Here is an 8973-nt window from a genome sequence, read left to right on the forward strand (position 1 = left end):
ATGGTTTTCGCGATCTGTCGTGGATCCCCTCGGAGCCATTTCGGAACTTTTTCTGGAGTATGTCGGGATAATTTAGGGACCCTTCCTGGATATTTTCTGGATGGTTTTTGAGATCCGCCCGGGAGCCCGTCAGGGTCATTTCGGAACGTTTTCGGGATCATTTTGGAACACCTTCAGGGATCATTTCTGCGTGGGTCTCTGGATACGTCTAGAATCGTTTCGCTGTCATTTCGGGTTTTTTTGGGACTATTCGGGGAACTTTTAGAGACCCTTTTGGGGCATTTCTGGATGGTTTTCGGGATCCGTCCGCGATAGCGTGGGGGTCATTTCGTAGCTTTTTCTGGATAATTTCGGGATCATTTGGGATCCTCTCAGGTTATCAGCTCATTTAGTTCTTTTTTTTACTCAATTACAAAAATAAAATGCATTAGACAGAAAACAAAATTTTACACAGATAATAAGCAGGCTAACGCGAATAGCCCATATATTTAAATTTCTCCTTGCGGACGGGGCCGCGGGTAAAGGCTAGTAATTAAATAAATCAACATTCAAATAGATAACGTTTTCTTTTTTCTCTAACTCATTACACAATTCAAATATAAACGTCATAACGCACCTAAGAACACATTACAACTTCCATTATATTTAATAATTATAATTTACAAAAAAAAATATCATCTATATCTCATTTTTTGTCTATTGTTTATAATTTAATGCAACTTGTTTGCCTTTTTCACCTTGGTCACTAATTGCGTTCTTGCTAGTCTAATTGTACAATTATTCGTAGCCAATCAATGGCCAGTATCCTCTTTTCTACAATTTGGAAAATATTGAAATTAATTTCCTTTTCGAAAAACTCTGCATGCTCAGCGGAAAAATGTACGCTTTAATTTACTTCTCCCGCAACATCAAATCAATATATTGATTTTATTGAAGCGTACATGCGATTGATGTCATGCTGATATTTATCTTGAATTTCCTTGCGTCTCAATTTGAAAGCGGCCGTAACGAGACCCATATCCGGCGACCAAACTTCTTTGCAGAGCGTAATAGCTGCGGGTACTTCAAACTTTTGTAATTTGCCTGGATGGTAAATGTTAAAGAGCATGATGTAAAATCGTACCTTTACTGATGTGCTAGCTATTTGCAAATCAATTGTGTTCCAGACCGGGTTTGTTATTTTTATAAAATAAAGTAGGCAATTTATAAGGTCGCCTTTTCTTCGCATATTTTATGATCAATTGTGTTCCAGACCGGGTTTGTTATTTTTATAAAATAAAGTAGGCAATTTATATGGTCGCCTTTTCTTCGCATATTTTATGATTTTAAAAACCCTCGTTTATGCTTTGTTGTTGGTTATCATATAAAATTAAAATAAAAAGTACAATCCAACAGCCCACGTATGTATGTCAAATGTGCTAAGTTATTTAGGCAATTCAGCTGACCTCTTAAATTTGTATGCGTCGTATTTAAATACATCCGTAAAAAGGATTGACAAATCTAAATTTATGAAACCGTTAATCTGTTAATATTTTTCTCCCATAAATAATAACCCGGTCTTTAACACGGAAATTCGATAAACATAATTCTTTTGGAAGTTGTTTTTTTATTTTATTTTTTGCACTTACACTTTTTAGCATGTTCGTCAATTTCCTTAATAACTGCCTTCTCCATAGCTGTTGGCGCGCATAATTACTCAAACGATTTACCCTGGAAACCATTTCGTTCCGCTAGTTCTTCCAGATGTTTCTGATTTGGAACTAGCAACGCCACTGTAAATTGTTTAGACCGCCGTAAAAGCAGATATTCTCCACAAGAGGACACGTTTTCAATTCGGACTAAATTTCCTCAGAGAAACGTATTCGCCCGCCTGCAGTTTAACCAAATCCTTTTTACGGTCTGGAAGGGAATGAAAGTAAATTAATGTTATTTGGATATGGAGAAAGATACCGAGGTAGATAAAAGTTGACAAGTCACAATTTAAGTAAATCTCACAACCCTAGAGTAGCGTAGGTATTAAGTACGCTTTAGCCAGAAGTAGTCTTATATGCATAGGTGTGAACTACTGTGTTAACCATAGTGCACGAAGCATTCAATACACTTTTCCAACCATACTTTCTTAAAAAAAAAAAAAAAACGCCATATAAAGTTGTTAATACGGCTTCTGATTAGATTTGTAACAAATTTTCGTTAAGTGTTAGCAGTATCTACAGTTGCACGTATAAGGAATCAAAGTTTGACCTTTTTATCGAATATTAAATAAAAATATCATATCAAAAGCTCTATATTCTGACTTGATTGAAAACAGCATATCTTGAAAAGTACAGATGCAAACACGTCGTGTTCAATACCTAAGTATTATCTGCAATACCCACATTCTTTATTTGGTATCTATGTACATATTTTGTATAGTGTACATCAAGCGTAGGTGAGGCTTGAACTTTGATAGGCTTTGATGTGGCAGACGCGATATGCAAGGAAGAAATCATATATATGGCAGAACTGCCAAATACTCATGGAAATCACTGCTACAACAACAACTGCAAATCCCCTTGCATTAACGTTAGCTATCTGGAGATAATTATGGACTTAGTCGACCCCATTATTTAATTCATATAAATCTATGACACAATTTTTAGCGGAATAATTAACAGAATGTAAAATATTGAATACGCACACTCACCAATTATTTTAAGTACATCATCTGGATGCATTTCACCAATATCACCAGTCTTAAACCACATTTTGCCATCCACCGCACATAATGAAGTGCACACGTCCACCCATAAGTTTAACAACATTCTGGAAAACCAATCTTTATAAGCGAATTGAAATATAAATAAAATGTATATTTGTTTTAAATGCCGTTTATAATTTACTTATCAATTAACGGCGTTTGTTATAATTTACTTATCAATTAACGGTGTTTGATCCAGAATTAGCTAAAAGAAAAAAAAAATAGTAGAAAACCAAATCATTGTACTCAAGCAAAAAAATATATATTGTAAAAATCTATACTAACCGGTACGGAAGTCATGCACGTAGGTTTTAATACAACCGCATCACCTTCGCATTATCTTACTGCTGGTATCAATTAAAGTCAATGGCGTGGAATAGCCAATAGGCACTCCAGTTATTAAGCAAACACTCTTGGCGAGTAGCATGAAAACATGTGCTAATGGAAGGAAACTTAGGACACTTGTCCAATAACTGTTTAAATTTGGGCAGCAGCTCACGTGACGTAATTACTGTTGTGACGTCATTTTCGCTGACACCAAGTCCATGTTTTGATCTCAAGACCCTAGCCACACAGGATAAAAAGTATCCTAAGTCCGTCTCCTGGTTCTAAGCTACCTCTCCACCAATTTTCAGCCAAATCGGTTCATCCGTTCTTGAGTTATAAATAGTGTAACTAACACCACTTTCTTTTATATATATAGATATAATAGTGTATAAGATTAATTGAAATAATGCCTAACTATCCTCTCCCGAACCGTCCAACCTTGTTGTAGTAAGCTGTCGTTTGGGCGGTCTTCCTCAAGAAAATCTACTTCTGATGGATTTCCATTCGCATTTGCTGTGTCTGGCATACTTTGCCTATGTTGCAGTCGAAAATTGTGCAAAGTTAGACACGCGTTTATGATTGCGCCTGCAAACTCAGGCTTCACCAACACTCCGCGCTCATGGGACAAACACGCAAACACTTTTTTTAGAACGCCGTTTAGTTGTTGTTGTTGTAGCAATTAGGTTACTCCCCGAAGGCTTTGGGGAGTGTTATCGATGTGATGGTCCTTTGTCGGATACAGATCCGATACGCTCCGGTAACACAGCACCATTAAGGTGCTGGCCCGACCATCTCGGGAACGATTTATATGGCCACATTGAACCTTCAGGCCATCCCTCCCTCCCCACCCCCAAGTTCCATGAGGAGCTTGGGGTCGCCAGAGCCTCGTCTGTTAGTGAAACGGGATTCGCCGCTCGAAGGTGAGGTTGACAATTGGGTTGGAGAAGATATATGTTGCGCTACACAACCCCCTGAATCCCAACGCCGTTTAGTCTCTCTACGCAGTTTCGAGCTCTTATATGCGCAAAATTTAAATTGGTTTGGCCAGTTGTTGTCGGAGCGCGAAACGGTGTTATAAGCCATGGCTGCAGCGGATATCCGGGATCACCAATAAGCCAACTCGTATTTGCACCTAGGCTGTATTGCCTTCCCAAGAAATCTTTACAAAGACTATTTTCCCATATAAAAGCATCGTGGGTACTTCCACCAAAACGTGCGTTGCCGGCGAGTATACGTAGGTTGTAATCGCATATTAACTGCACGTTTTTTGAAAATAATCCTTTTCTATTTATATAACAGTTTTCAATGTCGGTTGCCGGCTTCTTAATTTTTACATGTGTGCAGTCAATAGCGCCAATGCATCCGGGAAAGCCGGTAGCAGAGTAAAATCTGAAAACGAAATTAACTGGTATAAGTATATTTCATATATACACTCCCCAGCTTGCATTTTTTTGAAAATTTTGATCAAAAAATATTCAAATATCATGCCCCAAGATGATCAAAAACGTCCCAATTTAAAAGCATCCACTGTTCGAAAATTAACGTATCGTCGGGAGAAAAATGTACCATCCCACTCAGCATTTCGATGATTAAATTTTGAATTTACCTACATATCAATACAATTTGATTACTCTTTCCGACTAAATAATGATTTGTCATACAATTGAACAAAAGAAATAATCAAATATGAATACTATTGATGATCAAAAACTGAAAATCATTTCTCGATCACTTTTTGGAATCATTTTTGAAGTCCTTTGATGATTAAATTTTTATATTTCATAAAAAATAGCAAAAGGAATAATCAAATATGCTTACCTTTGATGATCAAAAACTAAATATAGTTTTTCAATCACATTTTGGAATTTTATTTGAATCAAATGTATTTACTTTAGGTGATCAAAAATTTATAATCATTTTTAATTCAGATTTTTGAATCTTTTATGAATATATTTGATGACTGAATAATGCATTTTATACTTGTTAAAATTTTACTTTTCAATGAAAATCTTATTTTTTCACATACACATATTTTTTCAATAATGAAGCTCAGAAAAAATATATAAAAATTTTATTATTTATATAATTATACATATTCTTCAAGACAAGAAATAATGTAAATGCTGCTTGTGACCAAAGATTTCCCGAACCATTTAAAAGCATTCTCTGTTCAAAAATTAACGTATCGTCGGGAGAAAAATGTACCATAAATGTGATTATTCTTGAACCATCATTTATGATTCATATGTATTTCGAAACGCTTTTTGTGCATATCTGATATCATTGTGAAATTGGGCTTTAATTGTTTTAGAGTAATATTTGAATGTTTTTCATAATCATTTTCTGATCATATTCGTAAACATATTTCAGGCATTTTGGTTGAGATTTTTGAATCATTTTTGAATGCGATTATCATGCATTTATTTTTCATATCTCATACAAAATAAGATACTACATGCTAATCTTATTTCATTAGGGGAAGAAAGCATGCCGAAGTGAGCTATTTGAACCAAAGGTAATTCGCAAACAAACTAGACCAATATACATCTGCGACTACAACATCCAGCATCAGATATGATCGTCAACATCTTAAAATACGATATGGTACGGGATGTTGAAGCCATATCCAGGTACATATGTCAAGAGAGTTTCACTTACCTGGGGTTCAAATAGTTCACAACCTTTTGTATTGTGTAATGGTTGGATTTATATTTTCTGGGAAGCCGAAGGTGGAGAAATGGTTCGGGAAATCTTTTGTTAGGCGCAGTATATACATTATTTCTTCTCTTGAAGATAAAATTTTAATATATTTTTTCTGAACTTCATGATTGAAAAAATGTGTGTATGCGAAAAAATAAGATCTTCAATCAAAAGTGAAATTTTAACAAGTATGAAATTCATTATTCAGTCGACAAAGATTGTCAGAAAAGATTCAGAAAGCTGAATGAAAAATTGTTAAAAATTTTTGATTTGATTTGATTTTTGAATTTTGATTCAAAATTTTATCACCTAAATGCTGAGTGGGTCAGCTTTAATAATAAGTGTAGCCAAAGTGGCAAGGTTAAACTATGATCAACTTTGACTGGAGTTTAAACCAGCACTGAAAAGCTTGCCCGCTTGCTCTTAAAGTACTTACATTTGTTTTACGGCATCTTGCTCATCGACCGTAGTAGGAAATTTGATGTAGCTGCACATCAATTCTGTTTCTATAACGTGCGCAACCTCCTTAATCGATCTACTGACCATCGTCTTGCTGAAGAAGCAAACAAAATCCTGCCCAACATCTCGAAGAAACGAGCCAGTTGCAAAATAATGTAGTGCTGACAGCATTCTAAGTGCCTTTGGCACAAACGTCGTTCTTTGCCCGTTCTTCATGTACGGGCTGATTTCGCCGAGCAACACGATAGCTGCTTCTTTTTTGAAGCGAAAGAGCTCTTCGAAGCGTACTTCAGGTAACTGAAAGGGGTCCGTTGCATCCCGTAAATGTCGTGTGTGTATGCGCAACATGTTTTGTTGGTCAGTTGCCAGAGCAAATAGTGCAGCCGCAAACATTTTTCCTGCGAAAAAAGTACATACATATTAGTAAAACTTAAAGAGCACAAGGCAATTTGTAAAGTAACGTGGCCCGAGTTAACTCTTTCTATGCATATATGTACACATTTACTTACTTATAGCTTCTCGGTGGACTGATTTGCTTTTTTTTGGTTTTGGGAATTGAATCTTCCAAAGTAAATACCCGTAGCACAATACTTTTCCTTTATTATTATAGTCAAGGGATGATTGTCAATTCCTTAAAATACCAACTTAAATAAGAGTTGACGATTTATATAATGAATATTGAACTTTTTCTCTTGAATTAATTCATGGAATACAACAACGAAAACAGAATTTGTGTTTGTTATTACATTTTTAGCTATTGATGACAGATCCTATGTTCCATTTCGATTGTTCCATCGATATGATAAAAACTCCCCACTATTATATCGCAAGGTGAATTGAGTGCGTTACAGAAACACTTTTCATATCGAAAGTGATACGAGCATTGCGATAGCAAATCGTTCGTTGTTATAACGCAAGGTTATAGAAACGGGCTACTTATCATAATAGCTCGGTCACATATAGGGCCAATTAAACTTCTTTAACCCTAACATCATAGTCGTAACGATATTTTTACTTATCCATATCAAATTGGCATCAGTTATTGGTGCCTCAACCAAAAAATCGTGAAAATTTCATAAAAATGAAGAAAACGAAAAAAATTACAAACATATTCCACAAAAAATAAGTCTCTTAAGTGTGAATTAAACTTCCTTAACCCTAACGCCATGGTCATAACCATACCCATATCCATAACCATCGCCAATGTGATCGATTAATGGTGCCTTAACCTAAAAATCGTGAAAATTTTATAAAAATGAAGAAAACGTAGAAAATTACAAACATATTCCAAAAAAATAGATCTCTTAGTCATAACGTATCCAAAACAATGAATAAAATATACGAGAAGTTATTAAATTCAACAACTCAAATATTTTTAGGTTATGGATATGGCGAGAGACCAAAGACCAATTGGTTGGCTATGGTATGGTTATGGCGTTAGCGTTATGGTATGGTACCATTAATCGATTACATTGATTTCCATAAGCTATGTTCGATCAGTTATTTTATCTGTTTATGGTTATAAGTCGCCATTAATAGGCCTTTTATCCGGTTATGGTTATATGGTTCTAAGTCACCATTAATTGGCCCTTAAAAGGCCAATTAAACTTCCTTAACGTCATAGTCGTAACCATACCCATATTCATGACCATCTCCAATGTGATCGATTATTGGTGCCTTAACCTAAAAATCGTGAAAATTTCATAAAAATGAAGAAAACGCAAAAAATTACAAACATATTCCACAAAAAATAAGTCTCTTAGTCATAACGTATCCAAAACAATGAATAAAATCTACAAGAAATTATTAAATTCACCAACTCAAATATTTTTAGGTTATGGATATGGCGAGAAACCAAAAACGAATTGGTTGGCTATGGTATGGTTATGGCGTTAGCGTTATGGTATGGCACCGTTAATCGATTACATTGATTTCCATAAGGTAGTTTCGATCAGCTTTTTTATCTGGTTATGGTTTTATGGTTATAAGTCACCATTAATTGGCCCTTTAGTCATAACGTATTCAAAACAATAAAATCTACAAAAGGTTATTAAATTCACCAACTCAAATATTTTTAGGTTATGGATATGGCAAGAAACCAAAAACCAATTGGTTGGCTATGGTATGGTTATGGCGTTAGCGTTATGGTATGGCACAATTAATCGATTACATTGATTTCCATAAGGTAGGTTCGATCAGATGTTTTATCTGGTTATGTTTTTATGGTTATAAGTCACCATTAATTGGCCCTTAATGGTGCCATGCCATAACGCTAACGCCATAGAAGAAATTATTAAATTCACCAACTCAAATATTTTTAGGTTATGGATATGGCGAGAAACCAAAAACGAATTGGTTGGCTATGGTATGGTTATGGCGTTAGCGTTATGGTATGGCACAATTAATCGATTACATTGATTTCCATAAGGGAGTTTCGATCAGCTTTTTTATCTGGTTAAAGGGCCAATTAAACTTCCTTAACCCTAACGCCATAGTCTTAACCATAACCATCTCCAATGTGATCGCATATTGGTGCCTTAACCTCAAAATTGTGAAAATTTCATAAAAATGAAGAAACCGCAAAAATTACAAACATATTCCACAAAAAATAAGTCTCTTAGCCATAACGTATCCAAAACAATGAATAAAATCTACAAGAAATTATTAAATTCACCAACTCAAATATTTTTAGGTTATGGATATGGCGAGAAACCAAAAATCAATTGGTTGGCTATGGAATGGTTATGGCG

At 35.1% G+C, this 8973-nt stretch overlaps 1 pseudogene; it reads right to left on the minus strand.

Moving 5' to 3' along the window:
* Nucleotides 1-453: 453 nt before the first annotated feature.
* On the minus strand, nucleotides 454-7018 carry LOC137250277 (long-chain-fatty-acid--CoA ligase 4-like; annotated as a pseudogene).
* Nucleotides 7019-8973: the final 1955 nt, after the last annotated feature.

Source organism: Eurosta solidaginis, chromosome 4, assembly GCF_040869045.1.
Source record: "Eurosta solidaginis isolate ZX-2024a chromosome 4, ASM4086904v1, whole genome shotgun sequence".
In the NCBI taxonomy this organism is placed as follows: domain Eukaryota; kingdom Metazoa; phylum Arthropoda; class Insecta; order Diptera; family Tephritidae; genus Eurosta; species Eurosta solidaginis.